Source organism: Pieris napi, chromosome 22 (assembly GCF_905475465.1).
Source record: "Pieris napi chromosome 22, ilPieNapi1.2, whole genome shotgun sequence".
NCBI classification, from domain to species: Eukaryota; Metazoa; Arthropoda; class Insecta; order Lepidoptera; family Pieridae; genus Pieris; species Pieris napi.
In genome coordinates, this window is record NC_062255.1 from 5,592,058 (window position 1) to 5,610,404 (window position 18,347).

Genomic DNA, 18,347 nt, shown 5'->3' on the forward strand with positions numbered 1-18,347 from the left:
ATTAGTATAGATATGAACATCGCTTATAATATTATTTATGCATTCCTAGCCCAGTAGCGAGCAATGTAATCAACAACAGTCATCCATAATAATATATTACAGATAATAACAAAAAGGATTCATATATCAAAGGTGACAAATCAAAATAAACAAGTCACGCATTCTCCACTGCAAGAAAGCTGAAGTCTATTGAGGTCTAATGTATATTAAATATGAGTAGGCCAGCATGGCATTCAAGTGAAAAACAGTGCAAAAACGAGATGGAATTGCCATTATAGCTTATAACTCAATCAGTCGCTTGCTGGTGGCGTGGTGCGTTTGGTATTTCGCACTTTTTCAACCATTATTGCGTTCCATCACTAGGCGAGCTGGCGTGCTAAACGCTGTTAAATTAGTGAGGAAGGAACAGATACATTCTTCCCGTAATGTCTTCCTTCTCATGATGGTACAGCTGATACTTTTTCTAACGTAATTTATGATATTTAATTGTTAAACTTTCATAATTATTTCGCAATAATAGTCGTAATATGCTGTAAAAATTATAACTATATAAACTATTGTAGTGAACGAATTACTTGAATTATTACGTCATTTTCATTTATATATTTTTGTTTTAGTAAAAATGTATATTTATTATTTACAACGCGGTTGTAACTTGGTTCAAACGTTTTATCACAAATGCAAGGTCACATCAACTCACGATTTGTTTTGTTACTGTCTGACATTGGATTTAATATTTTGGTAATGTTAAAAACCAGACAAAAATTAAAATTTCGTAATTCTGTTTCGCAGCATTGTAACGTAATTTTCGAATCTATATTTAGGTCTAGCTTTCAGCAATAGTGTAGTTTTTAAACATTTAATTATTAACATAAGATGTCTTTATATACGTATTACATTTATATTGAACGTGTCTAAGAATTTTTTGACTCGTTAGAAGACTTATTTACAAATATAAGAGTTTTTATCAGTATTGGTTTAGTGGGCTTTACACAACATCAGTACGGTGATGGAAAACATTGAGGAAATAGGACAATCATAGAGCCTGGACAAAATCAAATTGGTTGCTGATTTTTTGCTTTAACATATTTTTGTAATTTTTTTTTAATTTATAATGCAACAAATGTAATTATTTTATCTCACACACTGTGTTATTGTGTTTTTTTTATTATTTTTATTACTCTTTAATGTAAATATTCTACGGTTTCGATATTTATATATATGTGAGGAACATGTGTATATACTAACTTTTTTAGTATAGTAGTTTGTTCTAAGAGTACATTGTCTTCACATATAATTATTTAACAAATGTAAACATAATATTGTAAACCTATTTTAAAAGAGTAAGTGTGGAGTTTCTTGCCCATTCTTCTCCACACGAAACTACCTTTTGGAAGGGGCAACTTGTTTGACGTTCAAAAGTGCCATTTTAGGTGGTCTATTTGAAATAAATGATTTGACTTTGACTTTGAAACCGGCATTTAGATCCAAAAGGCGACTTCCCGTGTAATGCACAGTAGGCTGACCTACTTGCCTATTATTAATGTTTTTAATATAATATTTATAAACTTTATTAAATTTGTAAAATTATTTTTGTGTTCTATAGTCAGCACGGTACGATTATATTAACGCGAGTGAAAACAGGACATAGTTAATAAATAAGATAACGTTAATAGTAATAGAGTATATAGCCGTAAAGAAGTAGAAGAAGTGACATCAAATATTACAATGTGAAAACATACATTTAAAACATATACATATTAAGGCTGTATGTGGATTTAAAAGCTGCTGAAAATTAGTGAGCTTTGTCATGTAGTACGTAGTAAAGCTTCCAAATAAGCTTCTTTCACATTATTTTTCCAGTGAATTTCGCTTAAATGTAATGGAGTATTTCGATTATTTTCACTTTCTTTCAACAGATAATGTTTCAATGTTTCAAAACAAGAAATTGCATTCATTTTAGTTCCAATAAGAAGTGATATGTAATTGACGTTATCATTTCGTATAATAAGGGCTTCTTATTGGGCTCATGGCACATCAGCGCGAAATTTATCAGATTGAACAAAAACTTGGGGACAGGTTTCGTACCGCCTCCTCCAGGGTTGCTCATAGGGACATTATTATTCAAATGTCTGTGATTTTATACGAATGGGACAAAAAGATCACGTCCTGTTTCCTTTAATTCTAAAACACGCTATAATAATATTTTAAAGGCTTTATTTGCACGTGTGTGTTTAGACACTGGGTGATGAACCACGCCCACGGTTCCGTGTGACTTAATTATCTTATAATTTTATTCTGAGATATGATTGTTTAAACTATATTGAACGCAAAGCAATATTTAACACCACACTTTACAATAAAATACTTATAAGAGCACATAATACCGACCTTAGTTAGAAATTTCTTTTATCTATATTATTTGGCTTTTGATAAGTTGAACTAATAATCAAAAGCTACAGAGTTATCACTATGTTATAATTATAACATATGTAGTAAAGGTGTAGTCATACAAATGTTTTCTAATAGAAACAGTGGGAAAGCTTTTAAATTATTAGCTACATACTATTCACCCCTAATTAATAAACACTAAATCAGAGCACCGTTTAAGGTGTCAATTAATCTGTCTCTTTTCTACAAAACGAAAACACAATTTAAAAGACAGAGAAATAATACTTAAGAGAGATAAGGCGCATTTATTTTTATTTAAAAGCGGATAAATAATTAAAGCATATTGCTAATTCATATTGAATAGTTATAATCTATATATATAAAAATGAAACCCGTTTTCCGTTGTCACGACATAACATGAAAACGGCTTGACCGATTTGTCTGATTCTTTTTTTATAATATTCCTTGAAGTACGAGGATGGTTCTTACGGAGAGAAAAATTAAAAAAAATTGAGTGAAAAAGTCTAAAAACACCACTTTTCTATATTCCCATACAAAATATTCGTAATAATATTTAAAGGCAATTTGAACTTTAATACCATATCATAAAGTTTAAGTGTTAGTAGAGGGGTTCCGGGAAGGTACATTTTTATTTTTTGACATATTGTATTTGTTGTATTATCAACTTTCTTTTTTTTATCTTACTAGCTAGACCGGTGTCCCGAATAGCAGAATAAGTATTTAAAAAAAATTAAGAATCGACTGTTAGGCGGTACGATGTTCGCCAGGCCAGCTAGTAGTTATATATATTTTGCATATTTTTATGACAACCCTGCTCAGGTGAGACAGTTTTGACGCGTTCGTGAAATGATGGACCGTCATTACGATGTCATTGACTTCATTTGCCGCCTCACGTGTAAAGTTAAAGAACCACAGCATTGTTGCGGCCGGCTACCGAACAATTTATCTGTTTACGATTGCTATGGTTACCTACATTATCATTATTGCAGTTCTTATTTACTTCTAGAAGATTTTTCAAGGCTCAATTCAGCGCTGTTAGCCATAGTGATAGACGCTTTAGCGCTTTATGGGTATTCTAAATAGTAATAACATTATTGTACTGTACTAGCTGACCGGGCAAACGTCGTTTTGCCATGTATATTATTTATAATAAAAAAATAGGGGTTGATCGTAGAGGGGTGAAAATTAGGGGTTGTATGTACTTTTTTAATGCTGTATCATAAAAAAATAAAAATGAAAATTTTTTCTAAAAAATAATAAAAAAAATTTAGGGGTGGACTACCCCTAACATTTAGGGGGATTAAAAATAGATGTTGGCCGATTCTCATAGATACCGGATAAGCACAAAAAAAAATCATCAAAATCGGTCAAGCAGTTTCGGAGGAATAGGTATGGCAACGAAAACTGTGACACATCACACGAGAATTTTATATATTAGATGTAATCAGTGATAACTATTTCTAAGGCTTTAGTAAAAACTTTGCTATGCTTATTAATTAAATTATCGCTTTTCAAATTAAGTCTCGGCTATCCAGACACTTTGTGCGAAGTTTATTTATATGTTTTTTTTCTCGATCTTTTTACTAAAAAGATACATGTGTTTTCGTGTTTTCTACGGCGTTTGCTCTAGAAATTAAACTTGTTTAAAATCTTGAGTTTTTTCTATAGGTTGGAAAGTCGACTTTAAAATGGTCTAATATGATTTTTAGATTTAAGATTGAATTACAAATTCAATTAAAGTTGTTCGTCCAGTGTTGATAGTTTAACATTTCTTACGATTGGATTGTGTCTAATTTCAGATCGGTTAGCAAGTGCTGCATCATCTGTGATCTAATCATGTATTGAGCGAGATTAAAACAACCCAAGCGGACACTTCAAAGGCGGTACCACACTGTTATTTTGACTGATTGATCTCCGTCAACAAAAAAAGGTTGCTACCGAGATCGACAGTAGCCGAGAAAAAACAAATTAGTTGGCTAAACCTTTTCATAAGGCATTATTATCACCACCTACCCTGACTTTACCAATTCGAGGTTTTTTAAGACCAAATCGATATGGGTATATTGTAAGCGAAAATCACGGTGCGTTTGTGACCTTCAATAAAAAACGCGATATAAAAACTTCGGTGTCAGATGTAGCGGCTCAAGCTTTGATTATCGATATTCTCGTATATAGTTTTAATTGGTGGCTTTATCGAGTTTACATTTTACGGTCGGATTTGATGAAAGGTTAATAAGCGGCGTTCTTAAAGGTATCTACGGGTTTAGAAGTCCGCCGGCTGGTCGCGTATGAAACGTTCTGTTGTATTCGGGGATTTATTAATTAGCCTTTTTAAGAGACTAGATAAAGTTTGTGACTTTGTCTGAATATAGAGAAGTCTATATTATCTTCTGGTATATATTCTATTCTATGTTTTGACTGTAACTTTTAGTTTAAAACGTATACGAACACGAAAATTTGATTAGAATGTTTCCTATAGATGAGTCAGCGTCGAGGTGAATCGTTTTATTACCGAAACGTAGTGGAATACAGCGTTACTTTAATTTTTACGGAACCTTTATCGAGTAATTGTAATGCCCTGAGCCTAAATTTTTATTGTTTAAGCGATGGCCGATATTGATTTCGGTTCTTTGATTTCGACGTATTATTGCTTGTTTTATTGCCTGGGAATATTGTAATTAAGCATATCGGAATCTTTCTAGATCCTTTCGTGTCTATGGATCGTAACTCACCTTGAAATGCGTATGCTCCGAAAATTGGCCTCATAGAGGATGATCCTGTTGTGTAATCCATTTTAATTGTGGACAACATGCAATCACATAGTTCGCGATTAATGGGTTCGATTAATGGCACTTCACAGTCATATTTTTGATTCGCGCTTATGGGCAACGGTAAATCGGGCACTGAGCGAATCAATTACTAAGTTGCCAGCATTAATTTCGGACCCTACTATACGAACAACAAAAGCTCCACCTCTTTTCTCCCCTACTACTTTTTATTTACTAGTAATAATAGTAAATCACCCGCGTCGTGTGTGTTAACTTTTACACCCCTAAAATGTAGATTGTATATTTAACTTATGAAAATAATTAATTTTCTTTTCGTATACAATTCATTGTATTCTTTAACAGACTTTTGATTGGTAATTTATTAAATAAATTTAAAGAGTATTTATTAATTTGCTTGTGTTCGGTAAGATTTATTAACTAACTTTTTAAGTCCTATTAAGCAATCCTAATGTATTATAAGATAGCGAGCTATTCAGATCTGGTACCTTACTCTGCTGATCTGGGACTTTCCGTCGCGCTCCACTTATAGCGGTACCGGCTGCTAGTAGAAGTATTTCCGAAGCGACTTACAATACAATTCCCTCGAAAGGCCGGAGACGCACTCGCAACCCCTCTGCCATTGTATCGGTATCACTTAACATCAGATGAGCCTCCTGCCCTTTTGCCCTCTACTTGATAAAAAAGAACCCTCTACGCTGTTCCCAGGCCCATGGGCACTTTAATGAAAGTCATCTCTGTTCGTTTACCTACAGTCCCATAAAAATTGTATTAGACTGTGCTTCGTGTTAACCGTTTTGTTAGTTCAGCCAAATGGAGTGCAGTAAACGTCTTTTAATCACTAATCTTTATTTTAATGCAAGCAACGGGGACAGTAAGCTGCCTGATGGTTCCATAGGGCTCGCAGGCGCGTTTCCTTCCTTATAAGATTCTCTTTTCTTAAAGGACCGAATGGCTCGGAAATACTTTTTTAATACTAATAGTTTCATTCTTAACACTACACTGCTGTAAACCGCAGATCAGAGAATACTCCAAATATAATTTTCGACATTTGAATTTGCCCGTATTCTTTACTTCGCGAAAGCAGCTGGCGTCGACAATGTATCGATAAAAAGCCGTCATGCAAATTATCGACTTTTGTGCGGATTGTGAATACGCGAGTGTCCTACGAAGCCGCGATTCGTTGCGCGTTACATTTTTGGTGAATCTTTGTTATTTTACAGCTGTACTTTCTAGCATTTTAAAATATTATGCGCAAATACATGAGAACAACGCAGCTATGTTATACTAAAACGATTCTACGTTATACTAAAACGTAAAGAATAGTTTATAATGAATTTTAAGACAAAGTATGAATAAACAGAATGAATGTTTCATCATCGGACGTCGAGGCAGAATACGAAATTCCACTCGAATCACCTCGTTTCGTTTCACAACTGAGCGTTTTTTAAAGGAGTTTTTGTGGCGCGCACCACCACTATGTTGATCCAGCTGCCCATTGAAGTATTTCCGAACCAATTCGACTTAGGGTCCTTCGTGAAATGTACCAGTTCTTAAAAGGCGGCAACGCAATCGCGAGGCCTCTGGCATTGAGAGTGTCCATGGACACTGTACATATGTAGCCTCCTGCCCGTTTGCCCCCTGTTCTATAAAAAAATTACGAAACATAAATATAGTGTAGTGCGCGGTTTTAATTTAGCCATACTCAAAGGCTCGCAGTGGATACGCGGGCAAGCCTTGTGACCACTGCACTGATTTTCAGTAAGGTCATTAAGGATACATGAGTCGAAACCTTCTATGATAGATATTTTAATACTTGTTTCAAATCGGGAAAATATTTCGTAAATATTGTATAGTAACATTTTCATTAGACTGTCTTTAAAAGTCAAAAGAGACTTAAATCAAGACTAAACGGCTTTTCATCCTGAAACTGGTTTGAAATAGAGTATTGAAGGCTGTAGTGACAGTCTTAATTAATATCATAAAAGCGAAAGCGAGCTTGTTATATTCTCACGCTTAATCGATTTAGATGGGTTCAGAGCTGTCTTTAACATATATCCTTATAATAAGAACGATGTCTTATTACAAATCAATAATTTAATCATATAGGCAACTATGAAGTAATAGATATTAAAAAGGAAAATTTAAATTTACTACCAGTTCTCAAATCAAGGGCGTAGAACGGAAGAGAAGAACTGGCAATAAACTCTCCGCCACTCTTTTTAGTCGCCATTTTTTTTTACACAACGTTTGTAATGGTTGCAGCTCCTTACACCATGTTCTACATGGCATATCAAGTAATTAATAATAATAACATAAATTAAAAAAAAAAACAAAGACTTGTCCTCTATAAGCAGGAGGCATGGTGAAATAGGAGCACGCACTTACATTCTCGAGGGAACAACACGCAAATGTACCTACTTCTGAAATGAAAAATATTATGAATTATCAACTATTATGATTATACAAACATTCTGTTACTTATTATACATATAAGATACTTTACCCTTACAAGTATAGGCCTCCTACAAGGAATGCCATTTTACTCTTACCTATCTGGAGCCAGTATAAGCCAGCAGCTTTGGAAAGATCGCCCTCCTATCGCATACCATCCTTTGCGCTGTTTGACTTTTCCGAATTAGAATAAATTGTATTAGATATTGTCGCGTGAAAGCCTCCCAGACCACTAAAACGCAGTCTTCAAGTTTATGTCCCGGGAGAAAAACAAAACACGTACGTCAATTGCGACGCAAAACACCCTTTCGCATCCTAAATCCCGTAAATATGTTGAGTCATAACCCATTCAAGTAATGTGAATGAGTGTCAAGTGTCATAACAAAATCGAGTGGTGCCTTGGGATTATCTTGTACGAAAATCGCCCGCGGCGACGCACTTATCGCTTTGTTGCTACTGAATTTACAAGTGCTTGAGGAGACTGACACGTGTCAATAAAAAATTATGGATGATTGTTAGTTATATTAGTTATAAAAGCGCACTATGAACGTATTAAAAATGTTAAGCCTAATTTTTAAAGCATTCGTGGATCATTGTTTCTCCGGTATTTGAATGCATAACCTCAGGGTTAAAAGTCGAATAAACAAGCTTAGTCAATAAATTAATTTGTGCAATGATGTTGATGTTAAAATCGGAAAATCATGTGTCGAAGAAGCCTCCCTTCCCAAAGTCAAATTCACGAATATATTTTTGATAAATAACAATTTTTATACTAACTTAATTCCTGTATAATATAGTGCAATCAAAAAAAGTGTACATATATTTTATTAAAACTAATAACTATTATAAAAACGTTCTCATTCAACTTGAATAACTACACTCTAAAGTGTTCGTGACTTTTACGTTCGATCTTTTCTAGGTGTTTCGGATTAATATAAAAGTCACTATTCATTCAGGATCAAAGAAAAAGTCCAATATTACTTCATATAAAAGCGAACATAAAAGTTGATGAACTAATGATATTATATAATAATTATGTTCGTTTGGTTACATAATTAATTAATTTGTTGTCAATAAAATGTCCAATAATGTTGTTTGTATAAGGTCTTTTTATTCTAAATTTAAGATTCAAAAACTGTGTAATTATTAGACTATCGATATTCCTATTTTATCACACATTGCGTCTTCTGCCTTCCTTGGGGATCATGTGGCATTCTAATAGTGAAATAATTTATCACTTTTTGAGTTAATTCGTTATAAACATACAAGTTTTCTCTTTATAGTATTAGTATAGATTGGCACAAATTTATAAGTAGCCCACAAGTAATTTTTATAGAATAGGGGGCAAATAGGCAGGAGGATCTGATGGTAAGTGACACCACCGCCCATGGACACTCACATTGCCACGCTCTATTCTTGAGGGACCCTCGGAGTGAAGGAAGAAATGGTTTCGAAAATACTTGTCGAAGTCGTCAGAGATTTTTGTTCTATTCAATTGATACATTCACGGTTCAATTATATATACACTCACACACTCACATACACACACCCTCACATACGCCCATACAACTTTATATCTACTAACTTCTAATTAGTTGACTGTTATGTTTTTCTTTCTTTGTTTTTTTTTATTTTTTTATTTTACCTAGTTTGGAAACCAGTCTCCCAATACCTTTTCACTTGTAATCTTATTGTTTGTTCTAAATGTTATATGGGAAATTATTGGAAACTATTTATTATCCGACTTAGAAGGCTGATCACCGCCAAAATTATCAATTGAAGCTAGAAATCTATATAGACGTAAAAAAGAATCTCCAATTAATGATTAGACGTAAAAGTCAAAACGTTGTAAATTAGTTATGAGGGAAATTAATATAATGCCAGGTCATTAGTAAGAGATGCCGACAGGAAAAAAATATACAAAAAGTGTGTTATGAAGCCGCATCACACTAAAATGTGGTGAAACAAAACACGGTTATTCAAGCTTTTCGGAGCTTCGAAGCTTTAAATAGTAAATAATAATAATATGCTATTGCTAATCTTGTACAATATTTATTATATATGTACTGTATTCAATAAACGGTCTTATTCATAAACACTATATTAATCTAATTTAATTCATTTAGAAAAACTACCTACCCTCATCTTTCTTTTTTTAAACGCTGTAATTTAAAGATGAGTAGGTACTTTAAATAATTATAATACTTTTTAAATAATGCTGATTGAATTTTTATTAATAATGGAGAAGGCGTTTTTTTATTATTTAAGGTACGAAGGGGATTACCGTTCCAATATTGGTACTAAGGAATAGATCTGAATTTATTTTATTTATACGTGAGCGGTGGTAACTTTCATATATTATATATTTTTTCTTCTTTATGAGCAAAGACGCGTGCTGCCTCTAAGGACTCTTCATCTAATTATTCAATTTACACATAGTGAGTAGGATTTTTCCTTCCCTAATAGTCTTTAACTACACACATGGCTTAGGGTAAGACCTCAATATGAGCGTAAAATTATGCATGTGTTTAAAAATTATGATTTAGAATATTAGATGTAATTTTCTAAGTCCTTAGTTTTATGTTTGATTAAAACTCTATAAAATAATTTGTCTATTTTATTTTGGGTATAGATGGTACAATCTGTCTAATATCAAAGTTCTCTCGACATTTGAAATTCGCTCAGCTGACTCGCTATTTATATAAAATCCGTTAAAAACATCGGTATTTTGACAATCTTGATTATAGTTTGACGAAGACATGTAAATGTTTCCATCAAACTATAAAAATTAAATTTTCATCTCAGTTCAATGCTCTGAGACGTTTGTTAATATCATTGATCTCTTTGAATATGTGTTAAATGTTCTTTGACTTTTCAAGGCTTATATCTTTTAAATGATAGAAGGACTGCCAATGAAAACAATTTACGCCTTCCGCTCCTAATATGCCCACACCGAAATTCTAATACGACGCTCGCATGAGCCACATAATAATTTTTAGAAACGCATCATTACAATACCTCATCGTGACATAGAAAAATTTAACATGTCATTTGGTCGTGTTTTCACTGGTGTTTGTTTTGCCGCGCTGGGCGGGCCCGTTTTACACTTACACGGAATTCGTTTTGATTTTTTTAGCAGTCGTAACATTTAACGGTTTGGTTTTGGGAATTTTGGGTTTGTTTTAGCTGTGAGACCCGTAATGACATATCACGTAATAGATAATGATGCTTTTGGATTCAATGTTGAACTAAAACGGTATTTTTTTATAGAATAGGGGGCAAACAGGCAGGAGGCTCATCTGATAAATGACACCACAACACATGGACACTTCCAAAGCCAAAGAGGTCGCAAGTGCGTTCCCGGCCTTTTTTTAAAGGACCTTTAGTCGAATTGGTTCGGAAAAAAGTCAGTGGGTTTACCAGCTTTGACTGCCATTACATTTCATTTCCGACACCAAATTTTTCATATAATTATCGCTAGATTTATATTCGCACATTTTCTTTGTATTATTATTTGGGGATTCTTTAGTTTATCTTTACGATAGGATACAGATCTACTCCTGTTTTTCCTGATTTCCACCAGAGACTAAATCTCCTCTATGTTACTTACGGTAATAAAGTCAAAATATATTTATTTATTGGTAACTTAACACTTATGAACGTGAAAAACATTGAGTCGGTTCTGGTACTGTAAGAAATAGTTAGTCCTTTTGTAGATATTTTAATCTATTACTGTTTAATGTTGTGTTCCTTTTATCTATATAGATGCTGCATTGGAGTAAACTGTAATGCTAGCTTATTTTAAAATGTAAAGAATGTCGGCAAATTTTCGGAACTCTTTTGAATCTCGAACTAATTCAATTTTGCAAGATAGGTGTAACTATTGCGTCTTCCTCCGCATGGATTGAATAATATCGCTGATACGTAATTTAAAATAGATTTAGAAATAGATCTATAGGGGACTAGGGACACATTACCTATGACTTGTAAAAAACTTAATGAACGCATGCGCTTATGATACGGCCGGAACACACGAGCCATAACAAATTCGACTAATTATACACCCTTTTGACATGTGGCCTCAGATGTGACGACCGACTCAATAATTGTCAAACTTTAATATGTATAAATACTTTATGGACATTAGTTAACGGTTAGTCTGAACAGTCATACGGCCTTACTCAGTTTGGCATTAAATTATCTTGAGATTAGCACGAGATACTCGTACCTACGTATGGTCAGAAGTCGATAATTTAACACTCGTTAATTTGAATCGATTTAGAAACCTTAATGTGTTAACTATTATTTTATTTATTCCTAAATAATTATAGACAATTTATTTATATTTTATTACCTTATTCAAAAACATACACATAAAAAAAATAGATTACAAAAGTTATAAGGCAACGGGCGGCCTTATCGCTAACAAGCGATTTCTTCCAGGCAACCCTATTGTGGGACAATGAAAAAGAAACACCTACAGAGGGTAGGGTAGAGTACCTACAAGAAATGCAAAAATAATTAACAAAAAAAACTCAAACTAACTCGTAACTATAACTAAAATAAAATAAAGTAAAATCTAAAGAAAAAATAACAATAATCAAAAATTTTAAAGCCAATCAAAAGGTTAACTGAGTCACAATAATTAATATATCTAAGCAGATACATTGTATAGTCGCGGAAGCTTGGCGGACCCAAGTGTCGCAAAGAGTGCCCTCGTGAGTTGTGTGCTGCGATATTGCGGATTACTCGATTGTGAGGAAGTAGCATGTATCTGGTTAGCGCTGCGTGTTCTTAAGATCTCATGTCATTTTCACACGTTCCTTTCTACAATCTACTATCTGATTGAGCTCATTTTAACATGTGTGATGTTTGAGAGCAAAAACAAAATAAAATAATTTCATGAGTTTCTTCATCGGACGTCAAGGCAAAATACAAAATACCATCCGTATCACCTCGACGTCCGTCGTTCCACAACTGAGCGTTTTCTAAGGCAGTTTTTGCCACGCACCACCACTATGTGGAACCAGCTGCCCACTGAAGTATTTCCGAACCAATTCGACTTAGGGTCCTTCAAGAAAATAGTGTACCAATTCTTGAAAGGCCGGCAACGCACTTGCGAGCCTTCTGGCAGTGTGAGTGTCCATGGGCAGCGGTATCACTTAACAACAGGTGAACCTCCTGCCTATTTGCCTCCTATTACATCTATAACATCTCTCCAACAACCGCCACCGAACATAACTCGAGTAACTAAATAAAGTTTGTTTTTTGTTCCTGTTTAGTTTCTTTTTTTTTCTTCTTAATAACTATATGTTATATATGTATTTTTGCACTTCTTGCCTACTTTTTGTAATTGAAAACATTTTGTTTCTTTTCTCACAGTGGTTGCCTCGAATAGATCTCGAAAGCGATAAGGCCGCCAGTTGCCTTATGTTAAATTTTTATATTAAAATGCAACAAAGTATAAATAAATAAATAAATTAAATAAGTTACCGAATGATTATTTATTAGGTGAGCCTCCTGCCCATTTGAACCCTGTTCTATAAAATTAAAACAAATATTACTTAATTAACGTTAATAAATACACTATTAGGGAATTTAAATTTATGTAACATGTAAAAAATGCAAATATACAGCACGCGTTTTTAATAAAATTTATGATCAACATAATTAAACACTGATATACGAATGTTCATTTAGACAGTCGCGTGGTCGCGTCAACGCGTCTGCGCATAATTTATTGCTCCTTTGCGCCCGCGCCGCCCTCATTAGCTCATATAAAAACCAATTTCATATTCGCACTATTATCACTCACTGTATTACAGTAGATTTTCCGTAACTTTGATTATTTATACAATGCGGTAGAGCTGTGATAGCTTATAGAAGTGAGTCTGGTAGTGTGGTGGATACCCGAAGTAGCTTTAGTGGGTATATGTCACCCAGCAGTATCTCTCCAATAAATAGATTTCGACTTCAATGTAAGTTTTTATAAGTAGCCACATTAGATCGGTGTTGGCCTAGTGGCTTCAGCGTGCGACTCTCATCCCTATGGTCGTCGGTTCGATCCCCGGCCGATCACCAACGGACTTTATATCTCAGTGCGCATAACACGTGCTCGTACGGTGAAGGAAAACGTCGTGAGGAAAATGGCAGGTTTTAGATCTCAAAAGTCGACGGTGTGTCAGACAAAGTAGGTTGATCACCTACTTGCCTACATAAATGATCACGGAACAGGTACATAAATCTGAGACCCAGACCTAAAACGTTGTAGCGCCAATGGTATATACGTTGCTACATCAGTTCTCCGGGACTAAAACCTACCGGAGCCCGTGTGATTACTTCTACTTTGAGAAAGGCATGAATGCTATTTCCACCTTGATTACCAAAAAAGTTAGTGTTCGCAACTCTCTTGCAGAATATAAAGCATTTCCAAAATCTACTACATATTTCTGCAGTATTTTATCTGTAGTTTCTGCTTCCTTTCTAAACTACACTTTGGTTTACACCTGTTGCTATTAACGCTAAACTAAGTTTTGTGTGTTTTTGGTTTTACGGATCTAATGTCTAGTTGTTAGATTCTAATACTTGGAGCAATTTGTCTGACTAGATCTTTTTGTATCATAACATTTTTTCGATAAGTAATTGTTTTGTTTTTTTTTGTAATGTTTGTTTTGTTTAATAATCTCTATATGATCTCTATATGTATGTCATATTTGCTTGTCACATTAAAAATTGTATTTTGTGTTTGTTTTTACCAATGTCTCAGTGTGCCAAGCGTTGGCAAGCTTATTCTCAGTAAAAAAGAAACATGTTTATCATATTTACTTTATTAGGATTTTTAATTTATAGGATAATCGAGTAATACTATATTGAAATTAAGAACTTGAAATTAGGAACTTACTCATTATTAAAGAGAAGAGAGTCAATATAGTACCGACGTTTCTAACTCCTGAATCGATAAGTAGCTATTTGTACTAAGATTAATATCAATAGCTTGAGAGCTTATATCTTAGCAAATAAATAATGTTAGGTGGAATTGTTCTAAATGTCAGGAAAAAGTCTGGTATATGTTTTAATTAACTTATTCGTCGAATTTGAATTTCCGGCGTAGTTCTAATAAGTAATTTTAATAATAGAAAAAGGTCGGATAGTTTAGACCTTCTTTTACCTCGGCCAAATCCATAGACAAGGGACCTGTCCCTATAACTAAGAGTATGCATAGTGAATGTCATAAAAGTGGATAAGACCAGAGAGGTATGTTAGGACCTGCCTATTCCTTCGGGAAATTGATTTAGGAAGCAAATTTGAAACTTATTGTTCTGAATGTTTTAACTGCAGTCTGGCCTACTTTTATTGATCTTTGACTTTTTTAAAGTATCAACCCTATGTACGAGTGATTATTAAAATTGCGCTCATAAGAAAAATATTGGTAACGTGATTCGAACGCAACTCATTGGAAAATGTTCATTACAGCAATTTGTTATGAATATTGAAATACGCATGATAGCAATGGAGGTCTTCTCTGGGATTGAAAATGAACTACTCAAAGGCCGGCAACGCACCTATTAATACGGGTGTCTATGCGGTGACTGGCTTTTATGGCTGTTCAAAGTCGCAAACTTATTCCAGGACTTTAATGATTTTAGAATTGAATAAAAAATCGCAAAAACTGTTTACTTTGTGTGAATTCATTCTTAACTCTTGGTTGAAGTTCATATGAAATATCTTCCTGTTCATTTGCACATCACCAAAGTGTTTTGACGCGAAAATGATATCAAAATAACCTCATTACAGGACACATATCATTGAACGCAATTTATGGGGCAACTGTCGACGTGTGCGGCCTTTGCATATTTTCGTGTTGCTTGACTGTTTTTTGTTTTTAGGAATGTGTAATTTGTCATTAAGTTTTGGTTAATGAGCGAAGAATATCGTTTACTAAGTTTTTGTTGGAATAAAGTGTGCGGAAAATAATTCATCTGTTCTATTATTACCACTCCGTTTCGCATCGCTGGATAATTTTTAAAATAGTGAGTCGTAATAATAATATCGTAATATTGGTTTGATTGTTAAGGAGAAATTAGTTTTACATATTTTGGGCCATTTTGGGCTTTGTGACAGTTTTCGCTTAGATATGTGTTAGGCTGAAACACAAATGCGTGAAGTCTCGTTTCTGAATCTGTCCCCCAGAGGAGAGGCTTAGAGCTAAGATTGACTTCCATATGTCAAAAACGTTTCGTACTTAGCGCTAAGTATCGACTCTAAATCTTACCTTTGTTTAAGTGTTGATTTTACCTGTTTTATTTTGCTCATAGAAAGTTAATAAGAAATTTTTATCGAACTTTTGTGTCAACTACTGTTTTTTGCACAAATTTAAATCAAGGTTGTTTAAATTAGAAATACTAAAAATAGGCCGATTGCGGGTTTCGCAAGAGGTTCGATGAAGCGTTCGGTGGATTTTAATTAAAATTTTTAAGAACAAGGCTACAGTTAATGAAGTAGCGGTTTCTATTTGTTTAAAGTATTACTAAACGTAATTACACCAACTTTTAATTAGCCTTTGGGAAATTTTTAAGGTAATTACGCTTTCATAGTTAATTGTTTTTCTCAAAAGGCCGGCAACGCACTCGCGAGCCTGGCATTGACCGTGTCCATGGGCGACGGTATCACTTAACAAAAGGCTCACTGCGTTCTGGTCTATAAAAAATGTTTTTGGTATCAAAACCTAATGATATATATGTATAAGATAGTAACATTGATTTTATAAGCAAGTATGTGAGCCACTAGTGCTCTCGAAATTAGTCGGGATTCGAACTAGTGGGATTGAGGCGAAACGTCTGTCCAGTTCTGTATAAAAAAAACATAGTAATTTTTCCAGTATCTTGAGGATTCAAATTCTATAGTGCAATATATAGAGTCTGAGCAGAAAGGGAAATGGCGTGGCAGTTATGCGAACTGATATAATTATTACTTTCGCGACATTTCATGTTATCACAAAACTATCCTTTTTTTCTTCATAGTATGAAACTACCGTAATTTGTCACAAAAGGTGTCGACCTCAAGTCCCAAAACGGTTTTCTTACCGCTTAACTATCAAGGTAGTGTTTAGACTTTTAAATTATTCTTTAGACTAAGCACGTCCTTAAATAGATGTTCCGTAACCTGCCCAGGACAGACTCCTCATCATCGGTGAGTGATGTGGAACAACTGTTTAGTTTGACAATGGACAAGGAGAGATTTCGGCCGACCTTCAGTCATAGTCATGAGCTAAAATATTCTTTTGTAGCTTTCTTTTTCTGTCCTTTTCTTTTCTACTTTTTCAAACGATGCAATTATACTGATTATTTTTATGAATAAATGGGGGGGGGGGTATAAATATAAAGTAAAATTATGTGTTTACCCAGATATTTATTAGTCGTTATAGTTCTATATTTTTTTGAAGTGAAACTTCTTTATCGGGGTTGGAAAAAAATTTAGTGTAACATTTTTTCGTTACGCGTCACATTTTTCCGTTACGCGCCATCTTTTGAAGTGAAACTTCTTTATCGACGTATGGGAGAAATTTTGTAGCAGGTTACGCGCCATGTTGCTTTTTGAAGTCAAACTTCTTTATCGGCGTTGGAAAAAAATTTACACACATTTGTCACATTTTTCGGTTACGCGCCATCTTTTTCTTGTCCCTACCACGGTTGATCCGAAGAGATTCGAAGCCATTAGTAACAAAAATATATAATAACGATAACAATGATAGTAATACTATTAATTCCATTACAATTAATGAAATTCTGTAATAATCTTAGTAGGTACTACATAGTAGTACAGTAATAAGTTAAAATGAAATAATTGTATATGTATTCATGTCTATGATAATAAAAGCCTTTTGTTAAACTTTATCTAATTTAACTTTATTTAACCAATTTCTGTAAAGTTGCATATAGTAGATCATTTTTCGAAAAATAAGGTCATAAAGAAGTTTCACTTCTTACGTGTGTACACCTAGTACACGCACACATTTTTTTTAATATTTAAATATATAATAAGCTAGGAGAGTAATCATAATCTGTTGTGAAGCAATAATATCAGTAAGTATCAAATACAACTTATCAATAAAGTTTGTAGAGACTTAAGGACACGACGCGGTCTGTAGCAACTGTGGATCATATAAACCGTGTTTTTTTGGAGTCACAATATCAGTTTATTATTGTACTGTTTAAAGAATAATAAAAATAAATGAAAAGTCAGCAATAAACAATATTTTGTAAGAATTAGTAATGGTGATGCGTTTGAATAGCAAAACTCAGCACATTGCCGCGCATGCACTAAAGCGGACTCTGACACAGATTAGAATAGGATGCCATTGAGATGGCGCGCTCCTACGCGTTTCACATAGCAATAATATATGGAAACTCCTTGATGGTTTTACCTCCTTAGATTGGGATTAGAAAAAAAAAGTAAAAAAAAAATTAAATTAAGAAATGCGTTTTTAAATATGTTTTGATTCGAATTTTACGATAGATATTAATAATATCCATAGATAATAGACACACTAAGTATAGCTTCTGAACTGCAGAAGCCAAATGCATTTTTTAATTATTCATAGTAAAGATGTATCTAAGTAGGTACATACTTCAATAAAATTTTATTTAAATTATAACTTTACTCCTATAACAAAACTTAACATGTTTTTGTGTTACC